We start from the raw sequence: 10,359 nt of genomic DNA on the forward strand, positions 1-10,359 counted from the left end.
AAAAATATAAAGCGCGGGTCTCTCTCTTGCAACTGCACAAAAAAACTCACTGCAGAGTGAGTGGCGGGTTAGCAACTGTGAAGCGTATTGACTATTGTGCAGAAATAATCACCGAATAAAAGCTTGTGCTGAGCATGAAAGGCACTCTCAAGTGTCCACACGTAAGTGGCATTAATCCTCAATTTAATAGTGGTGCCTAATTATTTGCCGAAATGGGTCATTTAACACTTTGCAGTGTATGAAGGTGGAGCAAGAACTCAATACAGTTTCTTATCACTGCTTCATGGAGTTTTCAACAGTGCTTTTAGAAAATTGCCAGAAATACACAGCAGGTTCATCAGCATCCACAAAAACCCAGCTAAGGGAACGGTAGCATAATGGTTATGTTACTGGACTAGTAATCCAGAGGCCTAGATTAATGATCTATGAGACATGAATTCAAATCCCACCATAGCAGCTGGGGAATTTAAATTCAGTTAAATAAATCTGGAATGACAAGCTAATATCAGTAATGGTAACCATGATGTAAAAACACATCTAGTTCACTAATGTCCTTTAGTGAAAGGAAACCTGCCAGTCGGGCCTATATGTGACTCCAGACCCACTGCAATGTGATTGATTATTAACTGTCCTCTGAAATGGCCTAGCAAGCCACTCAGTTGTATTTAGTACCTTCACCACCACCTTCTCAAGGGCAATTGGGGATGGGTAATAAATGCTGGCCTTGCCAGTGAGGTCCACATCCTGTGAATGAATACAAAAAAAACTTGCAATATTAACATGTACTTTCTATGTTCAGAGACTTTTTTTTAAAACTGCAATTGGTGGAAGTAAAAAAGAAAATGCTGGAAATGCACTAGCTGCCCCGTCACCATCTGGAGCGAGAAAAGATGGGTTTGATTCCTGGTATAGGCCACTTGTCAGACTAAGGCTTTGAACATAAGAACATAAGAAGTAGGAGCAGGAGTAGGCCATACGGCCCCTCGGGCCTGCTCCGCCATTCAATAGGATCATGGCTGATCCGAACCGAGACTCACATCCACTTCCCTGCCCGCTCCCCGTAACCCCTAATTCCCTTATCTGCTAGGAAACTGTCTTTGAGGAAGAGGCCACAGCCAGCTTTCTTCTTTTGGAGTCTGGCTGGTTTGCTTTGTATTTCCAGCATTTTCTGTTTTTATTTCTGATTTCCAGCAATGGTAGTTTTTTTTTCTCCTTTCAAAACAAGTGGTAATTTGCCCCCAAGTGCCCAAACTAAATTCTACAGCTCGGGAGGTGCTCGTGTAGAATATTTCCCTGACTGTTACCGCTCAGAATCCCTCTTTTGCTTGGTTTCTTTGTTGGAGTGTTTGATTAAACTCTCACTTTGGAGCCCTCACAATTAATCACAGCCAATTATAATAATTAATGACAACTATGGCGGTGAAGGAATGCAGAAGTACTCATTTGATGTATTCCTGGGTAATAGACCGGATCAACTCTCCACCACATCCTTTACACTAAGGACTAGTAATTGGACCCCTGCTTTGATGAGTGCACATGGGGTTGTATCGTGTCCCTGATGGGGTAAGGTGCTTCCTGTAAATCATTACAGTTCTCCATGTGACTCTGTAACTAGACCCAGGATAATACCAGCTCAAATTACATCAGGCTTTCAGCACCAAGGCCAGCTCTTCAAAGGGAACGGAAATGGTTTAATATAAAAACAGAAAATGCTGGAAAAACTCAGCAGGTCAGGCAGCATCCGTGGAGAGAGAAACAGAGTTAACGTTTCAGGTCGATGACCCTTTGTCTGAACTGGAAAAAGCTGGAGATGGAACAGGTTTTTAAGTAAGTGCAGGGGCAGGGAAAGGGGGGAGGGGAGGAAAGAACAAAAGGGAAGGTCTGTGATAGGGTGGAAGACAGGAGAGATTAAGAGACAAAAGGGATGATGGTGCGAGGCAAAAGGAGATGGTCATGGGACACGTTAAGAAACAAAAGATGGCTCGAGATGAAGTGTAAATGGCACTGGCAGAAAGAAAGACAGCTGCCATGAGAGAGAAGAAAAAATAAATGGGAAAAAAAGATAGGGGCAGAGGTTATGGTCTGAAATTGTTGACCTCTATGTTGAGTCCAGAAGGCTGTAAAGTGCCTAATTGAAAGATGAGGTGCTGTTCCTCGAGCTTACGTTGAGCTTCATTGGAACAGTGCAAGAGGCCGAGGACAGAGAGGTCAGAGTGGGAGTGGAGCGGAGAATTAAAGTGACAGGCCACCGGAAATGGTTTAACGCCCTGTTTATATAAAGGCGCTGCATACGGAGATGACTGTATCTACCTTTTCAAGGTGGTTCCAAAGCACTAACAGTGAAGGGCTTGCGGATGGGTAGTTTGGTTTTTCATTGGATAGAAAGACAGTTACTTGTGCCTATTGTCAAACTGAGTTTGAGTATCCCAGGAGTACATCTAGTCCGTCTGCTGTACCACCTGCGTGCTAAACACGCCTTCACTTCTCAAAATAAAATTTCTAGCTGCTCTTCTGCTACAGGCAACAACAATACAACAACAAATAAAAGCTGTCCGATTCGACAAGAATACTCTTTTTAGAAATTCAGAATTGCTTAAAGTCCATGAATCAAGCTAAATCTAAGCTGACGTTCCAGTTCAGTGCTGAGGGAGTGCTGCACCGTCAGAGGTGCCGTCTTTCGGATGAGACGTTAAACCGAGGCCCCGTCTGCAATGTCCCCCCTAAGGTCCCGCGCAGGCCACTCACCAGCTGCTGCCGCTGGGAGATACTGAACAAATTTAAAGGGACCGCACACTCAGACCGCAAATTAGAGGGAACATTGCCCATCTGCCCTCTCAGGTGGACGTAAAAGACCCATGGCACTACTTTGAAGAAGAGCTGGGGGGCTCTCCCCGGTGTCCTGGCCAACAATATCCCTCAACCAACATCACTAAAACCAGTTAAAACTTAAAAGTGAAGAAATTGCTGAGTAGAATATTGACTGGTTGGGGTAGATTAGAGGGATCTGTGCTTGCTTTGAGCCAGTAAATGCAGGACATAGGTGGCATGGTGTATTGGCAAATCAATGTGGAGCACCGAGGTGTTAGAATAACTAGAAGTAGACAGAGGATTTAGGGACTATACATACTTTTGTAGTTGCTGGGAGTTAAAATGGGTCAGCCACTTGCTGCATTTAATCAGGCAGAGCCAGTTCATGGTCACCGTATTTTAGATTGTGAAGCTTTATTCAGAAATAAAAAGATGCCCAGCATTACATGATTCTATTAAATGAAACCTATGGAGGGAAAAATTCAGTTGGTAGCGCCACCCGTTAGCGCCTTAAGAGGGCGCTAAGTGGGGCGCAAACCAACTAGCGCCCGGGCGTGGCACTGCCCATGCCTCCCACAAAATTCAGCGGGAGGTTAGTGGTGGCGCTAACCGGTAGCGCTGCGCCGCTGGTGATGACGTCATTGGTGTGCGCAGCGCCCCGCTCACGCCCCAGCCGCGATCTTCGGGAGCGCCTCCTGATTTACCGCCGGACGCTATGTCCGACAGGGTCAGGGGGGCGTACCTGCGGCTGGGGAGGCACAATTTAAAGGCAAGGTGCGGGGCGGCCATTTTTGTTGCTGGCCGCCTGCCAGCACCTGCCTGCGCTCCCGTCCCCGGCCTCCTGAACCACCCCCCCCCCCCCCGCCGCGGAGTGCCATGATATTCACTCGCAGCGCTCCAAGAAGGATGCGGGGAACTTCCAGTAGCACCCCGCTTCTCTCTTGGGGCGCAACCACTCACTTTCCGGCGTGGGGGCGCTAATTTTTCCAGGGCGCTAAAGTTAGCGCCTCAATTGGGGCGCTACTCAATTTTTAGCCCATTGAGTGTGCAGTGAATAATGGGTGTCACTAGATTTTTTACTGGTACAGGAAACTTTTTTTTATCCGGCACCGATGGGACCGACATGGTGCCGGTTCATCAAAAATTCCGGATAACCGAAAGCTATAGTAAAAGATACGGAGAGATGAGAGCTCCGTATAAAGCAACAAACCCTGTTGCTTAGGTTCAGAACAATGGCCACAAGTTCCAAGCATCTCTGTAGCTTAGCAACAGCTGCAGCCACACCATTGCACAGCAACAGCTCGAGGAAGGCAAGTACAATATGAAGTAAAACTTACCTGAACCTACTCCTGAATTTTGCCGGTTAACCGAGATTTCCGGTTATTTAGGTGCCGGTAAATCGAAAGTTTCCTGTAATGAGTCCCGGTAATGCATTTCCTACTCTCTTGGCACAGTTGCCACGAGGCGAATGGTGTGGAAGAGTGTCACACTGGTGTCGTAGGAGGCACTCTTCTGAGGCTGTGGCACATTATCCCACTTGTGTTATGCCAGCCTCGGGCATGCTCTCTGCTGACCCTGGGTCACAGCTATGAGGAAATGATCTAATGACCCATCAACTTGATTCACCCAAAAATCGAAATAACTTTTAATGCATATAATCAAGAGTTATTTCAAAGGTCAATCGTAATCGTATGAGCTATGGAAAAGGGGAATAATAGGGCTGGACAAAATAGGCTCGAGGCCACAATGGATACAAATCAAAGGCAATAGTACAGATTGGGATTGGGGTGAATGCAAGGGGATAAAAGACAAGTTGTGCAGCCTGAAGACTACACATCAGTTCATAGAATTCCGACATCAATAGCAAGCTTTTATTTCAAGGAAAGGGAAGTACCAAGCTCCCATTAGATCTGTTTGTGTTGTTTTGTCTTGTTCTAAAGCGTTTAATATGAATGCTGTTATTCTGTTGGTATAATAATGGCCAATGGTCAGTATCTGAACGGTAGGGTGGTATCTTTTGTCTCTGAATCATGGCTGTTCGCTGAATATATTACACTTAATGAGATTATCACTGAGAAATTTCCTGGCTCGAAAGGTCAATGAAGTAACTATCGCTGTATTTGTTCCTTTGTCTGGGCTTTGTTCCTCGTCTATTGTTTATCCTCTAGCGACAAGTCTCTGTCATTTAGGAAGTTTATTTTATAGACTCTACTTCACTGAAATGATACATCACCTAATGTAACAATGGATCAGTTAGGACCATTGTCTGTTCTGCAGAATGAATACCTGACAGCCTGTGTATTGTTGAATATTTAAACTGAATGCTGTGTGTTTTAAGAGGGTGCGTTTTGATTTATAGAGCAATTTTTTGAGTGATGGTTAGGACCGTAATTTTTGCATTGGCTCTGAGAAACCAGAAAGACCTCCAAGTTTATCCCTTGAGGGGGTCTCGCACCCAACAGCTTTAGTAACTCAATGACCTCCTGACTTATACGGGCACCATTACACTGATGCACACCCAAAATTGCCTGGATGTGAAAATGGCAGTATAATTACTCCCAATGTCAAAGCAAAGTGGCTTTAACAAGAAGACGAGCAGGAAGTACTGCATTTGAGTGAGTGCAATCCTGCTACTTCACTCTCTCTCTCTCTCTTTAACTTTAAAGATTATTGTTGTTTTCTCCTCCTAACCTGTGCCTATTTGGCACATTGGATCCAAAATTGGCTTAGTGGCAGGAGGCAGAGGGTGATGGTCGAAGGTTGTTTTTGTGACTGGAAGCCTGTGTCCAGTGGTGTACCGCAGGGATAGGTGCTGGGTCCTTTGCTGTTTGTAGTGTACATTAATGATTTAGATATGAATGTAGGAGGTATGATCAGTAAGTTCGCAGATGACATGAAAATTGGTGGAGTGGTAAATAGCGAGGAGGGAAGCCTCAGGCTACAGGACGATATAGACGGGTTGGTTAGATGGGCAGAACAGTGGCAAATGGAATTTAAACCTGAAAAGTGTGAGGTGATGCATTTTGGGAGGACTAACAAGGCAAGGGAATACACAATAAATGGTAGGACCCTAGGAAGGACAGAGGATCAGAGGGACCTTGGTGTGCATGTACATAAATCCCTGAAGGCAGCAGGACAGGTAGATAAGGTGGTTAAAAAGGCATATGGGATACTTGCCTTCATTAGCCGAGGCATAGAATATAAGAGCAGGGAGGTTATGATGGAGCTGTACAAAATGCTAGTTAGGCCACAGCTGGAATACTGTGTGCAGTTCTGGTTGCCACACTATAGGAAGGATGTGATTGCATTGGAGAAGGTGCAGAGGAGGTTCACCAGGATGTTACCTGGGCTGGAGCGCTTCAGCTATGAACAGAGACTGGGCAGGCTGGGGCTGTTTTCCTTCGAGCAGAGAAGGCTGAGGGGGGAACCTGATTGAGGTGTACAAAATTATGAGGGGCATAGATAGGGTAGATAGAAAGGAACTTTTCCCCTTAGTAGAGGGGTCAATAACCAGGGGGCATAGTTTCAAGGTAAGGGGCAGGAGGTTTAGAGGGGATTTGAGGAAAAACTTTTTCACCCAGAGGGTGGTTGGAATCTGGAACTCACTGCCTGAAAGGGTGGTAGAGGCAGGAACCCTCACAACATTCAAGAAGCATTTAGATGAGCACTTGAAACGCCATAGCATACAAGGCTACGGACCAAGTGCTGGAAAATGGGATTAGATTAGACAGGGCTTGATGGCCGGTGTGGACACGATGGGCCGAAGGGCCTCTTTCTGTGCTGTATGACTCTATGACTCTATTTAATTACTAGTTGTGTTGCTACAGCTCGCTCTTCAGGCCTGATAACTTGAGATGCTCAAGGCACGCTCGCTGTAACCAATGTGCTGTTTTAGTCACCTTCTGATCTGCAATATTCGCAAACCCTTGTCCCAGGTGCAGGACTTGTGAACCAGACAGCTGATTAATATTTCACAAGTGTGAGGGCAACCACCTGAACCTACAAAGCACCGTCTGACATTGTTACTTTATTCTCTAAATGTCAGACGTTTCAACTCTTCTGAATCTTCCCTGCATTCTAACTGTCCTGATAAAAGCACTATACAAGAAATGTGTGCTTTCTACCCGAGAGTTAAAAAGCAATATTTTAGAGATGCCATACTCTGTTCAGGAAACAGTGCAGCACCTGTGGAAATTTGTCTTTCCTGAACATGTGAGGATTTTGGAACTTCATCACAGGTCTAACAGAAAACACTGGGTGCCTGCTGGTCCTGTAGCTCAAACAATGGAATGCAAACTCTTAATCCAGAGGAGTCGGAGTTTCAATCTCGCCCCCGATTAACATTCTAACTCGTCTACTCTCATTGGGTGAGTTTGGCAACTTCAAATCCTGCTCCATAGTTGGGAAATGATTGGCATAAAAACTCTCCATCCTCATGGAGGAAAAAGTGCCTAACCTCAGCGACAGCAGCTGACAGCTGATCCCGGAATAACATTGCTAACCTCCATATCCACTATCACTCAAGGTGCAAGTGAGAAAACTGTACAGGAAACTTTTAAGTGGGGGGGGGAGAAATTAGAAAACAAATAATGAATTGCGAGGGGAATTGAATACAAAAGTAGGGAGGTTATGCTTCAGTTATACAGGGCATTGGTGAGACCACATCTGGAGTACTGTGTACAATATTGGTCTCCTTATTTAAGGAAGGATGCAAATGCGTTGGAAGCAGTTCAGAGAAGGTTTACTAGACTAATACCGGGAATGGGCGGGTTGTCTTATGAGGAAAGGTTGGACAGGCTAGGCTTGTATCCGCTGGAGTTTAGAACAGTAAGAGGTGACTTGATTGAAACATATAAGATCCTGAGGGGTCTTGATAGGGTGGATGTGGAGAGGATGTTTCCTCTTGTGGGAGAATCTAGAACTAGGGGTCACTGTTTAAAAATAAGGGGTCGCCTATTTAAGACAGAGATGAGGAGAATTTTTTTCTCACAGAGGGTCGTGAGTCTTTGGAACTCTCTTCCTCAATGCACAGTGGAAGCAGAGTCTTTGAATATTTTTAAGGCAGAGGTAGATAGATTCTTGATAAGCAAGGGGGTGAAAGGTTATCGGGGGTAGGCGGGAATGTGGAGTAATCAGATCAGCCATGATCTTAGTGAATAGCGGAGCAGGCTCGAGGGGCCGAGTGGCCGACTCCTGCTCCTAATTCGTATGTATGTGTATAAGTCATCTAAAGCCATCATCATTAAGCTCTTCCTCTCTCTGATTGCCACGCTCTGCACTACCCCAGGCTATTTTCCATTATTAGCTGCATTAGAAAGTGCAACAAGATGAGTCGATTCCTTAATTGGCACAAAGAAAGAAAGACTTGCATTTCTATAGTGCCTTTCATGACCACCATAACTCTCAAAGTGCTTTACAGCCAATGAAGTACTTTTAAAGTGTAGTCGCTGTTGTATTGTAGGAAATGGGGCAGCCAATTTGCACACAGCAAGCTCCCACAAACAGCAATGTGATAATGACCAGATAATCTGTTTTTGTTATGTTGGTTGAAGGATAAATATTGGCTGGGACACCGGGGATAACTCCCCTGCTCTTCTTCGAAATAGTGCCATGGGATCTTTTATGTCCACCTGAGAGAGCTGACGGGGCCTCGGTTTAACGTCTCATCCGAAAGATGACATCTCTGGCACTGCACTGGAGTGTCAGCCTAGATTTTATGTGCTCAAGTCCCTGGAGTGGGATTTGAACCCACAACCTTCTGACTCAGAAGTGAGAGTGCTACCAAGTGAGCCATAGCTGACACATGATGCAAAGACTCTACTCTCCTTTTCCTGTGTGTGTCTGTGTCTGTCTCTGTCTCTCTCTTAAACATCAACACACAATAAAAACAAAGATAGCTGAAGGAACCTCTGGGACACACCGAGGTTGTACTGGCTTTTTGTGTACAACATTATCACACCCTTATGCTGTGCCACTTGCAATGAGGATTTAGATATCTTCTGGTCACGTAAACATTACCAAAAGCACAGTTTTTATTTAACTCGCTTTGCTATTGTTTAGGTGGGTGGAGGTGTTAGAAATTTTTTCAAAATAGGAAGGTGAGCAATAATAAAATGTCACTTTGTCCAACCGACCTGGCTTGATTGAGAATTGATTTTCTAGATTTGTGTCCCAGGTTTGTTGTTTGATCCAAACATCTCCATCCATGTAATCATTTGATTGGGTTAGGAGGGCGGGGTAATAGAACACATTTGGGCTGGAACGGAATGGATCTTTAATAATTGTGGAATTAAACTCTGATTGACAAATGTCATCTTAAGCATGAGTTGATTTGACACAATCGAATTTTATAAAAGATAAACTGTGTTGTAATGAACAGAAGTGGCTTTGTATGTGGCAAAAATTGATCTTGAGCAAGAGGAGTTAATAGAACACACATGGTTCACACAGAAATAATGATTCATCAAAGACTACAGTCTAAATACAACAGCTTCATTGAGCTCCGAAAAGAATCTGGTACGAAGTTCTCCAGTCAAATCGTCAACATGTTATTTTGACCACGCTCAATCAGCTCCGATGGACGGGTCACATTGTCCACATGCCCGATACGAGACTCCCAAAACAAGCGCTCTACTCGGAACTCCGACACGGCAAGAGAGCCCCAGGTGGGCAGAGGAAACGCTTCAAGGACACCCTCAAAGCCTCCTTGGAAAAAGTGCAACATCCCCACCGACACCTGGGAATCCCTGGCCCAAGACCGCACAAAGTGGAGGAGAAGCATCCGGGAAGGCGCTGAACACCTCGAGTCTCTTCGCCGGGAGCAAGCGGAAGTCAAGCGCAGGCAGCACAAGGAGCGCACGTCAACCCAAGCACCCCACCCGCCTGCCCCTTCAACCACCGTCTGCCCCACCTGTGACAAAGACTGTAGGTCCCGCATTGGACTCATCAGTCACCTGAGAACTCATTTTTAATGTGGAAGCAAGTCATCCTCAGTTCTGCCTAAGAAGAATTGGGCTGAAGTTTATTTCCAGATTTTTTTTTCATGTAAAAGCTTTACTATATTAACAGATGTGGGGTTAATTCTTAGTTTTGGGTGCTTTTATATGATACTAGCTAGAGTGCCCGGCGGTGCCGAGGGTTTTTTGAGGGCATGTTGTTGTTGGAAGAGAGAGAGAGAGAGACTGGGGGGAGAAGAGAGAGACTGGGGGGGAGAGCGCGACTGGGGGGAAGGGGGGGAGAGTGCGACTGGGGGGAAGAGAGAGAGAGAGAGACTGGGGGGGAGAGAGAGACTGGGGGAGAGAGAGCGACTGGGGGGGGAAGAGAGAGAGAGAGAGAGACTGGGGGGGAGAGAGAGAGGGAAAGAGAGAGGGGGAGGGAGAGAGAGAGAAAGAGAGACTGGGGGGAGAAGAGAGAGATGGGGGAAGAGAGAGAGAGAGAGACTGCTGGATTTAGTTCGGGATTAGCCTGGAGAGAGAGGGGGGGAAGGAGCGCCTCAGGCCTGGCCTGATGGACCCCTGCGAAGGAAGGAAGGAGGAAGAAGGCGAGCTCTCC

General features: G+C 45.8%; 1 protein-coding gene across 1 annotated transcript in view; it reads right to left on the minus strand.

Annotated features, from left to right (window-relative positions):
* lhfpl7 (LHFPL tetraspan subfamily member 7) overlaps positions 1-10,359 on the minus strand; it is a 381,715-nt gene that overhangs the window by 37,881 nt on the left and 333,475 nt on the right. The gene's annotated exons all lie outside the window — the stretch shown is intronic.

This window comes from Somniosus microcephalus, chromosome 22, assembly GCF_052327205.1.
Source record: "Somniosus microcephalus isolate GS21.2 chromosome 22, FLI_Smic_1.0, whole genome shotgun sequence".
Lineage (NCBI taxonomy): Eukaryota > Metazoa > Chordata > Chondrichthyes > Squaliformes > Somniosidae > Somniosus > Somniosus microcephalus.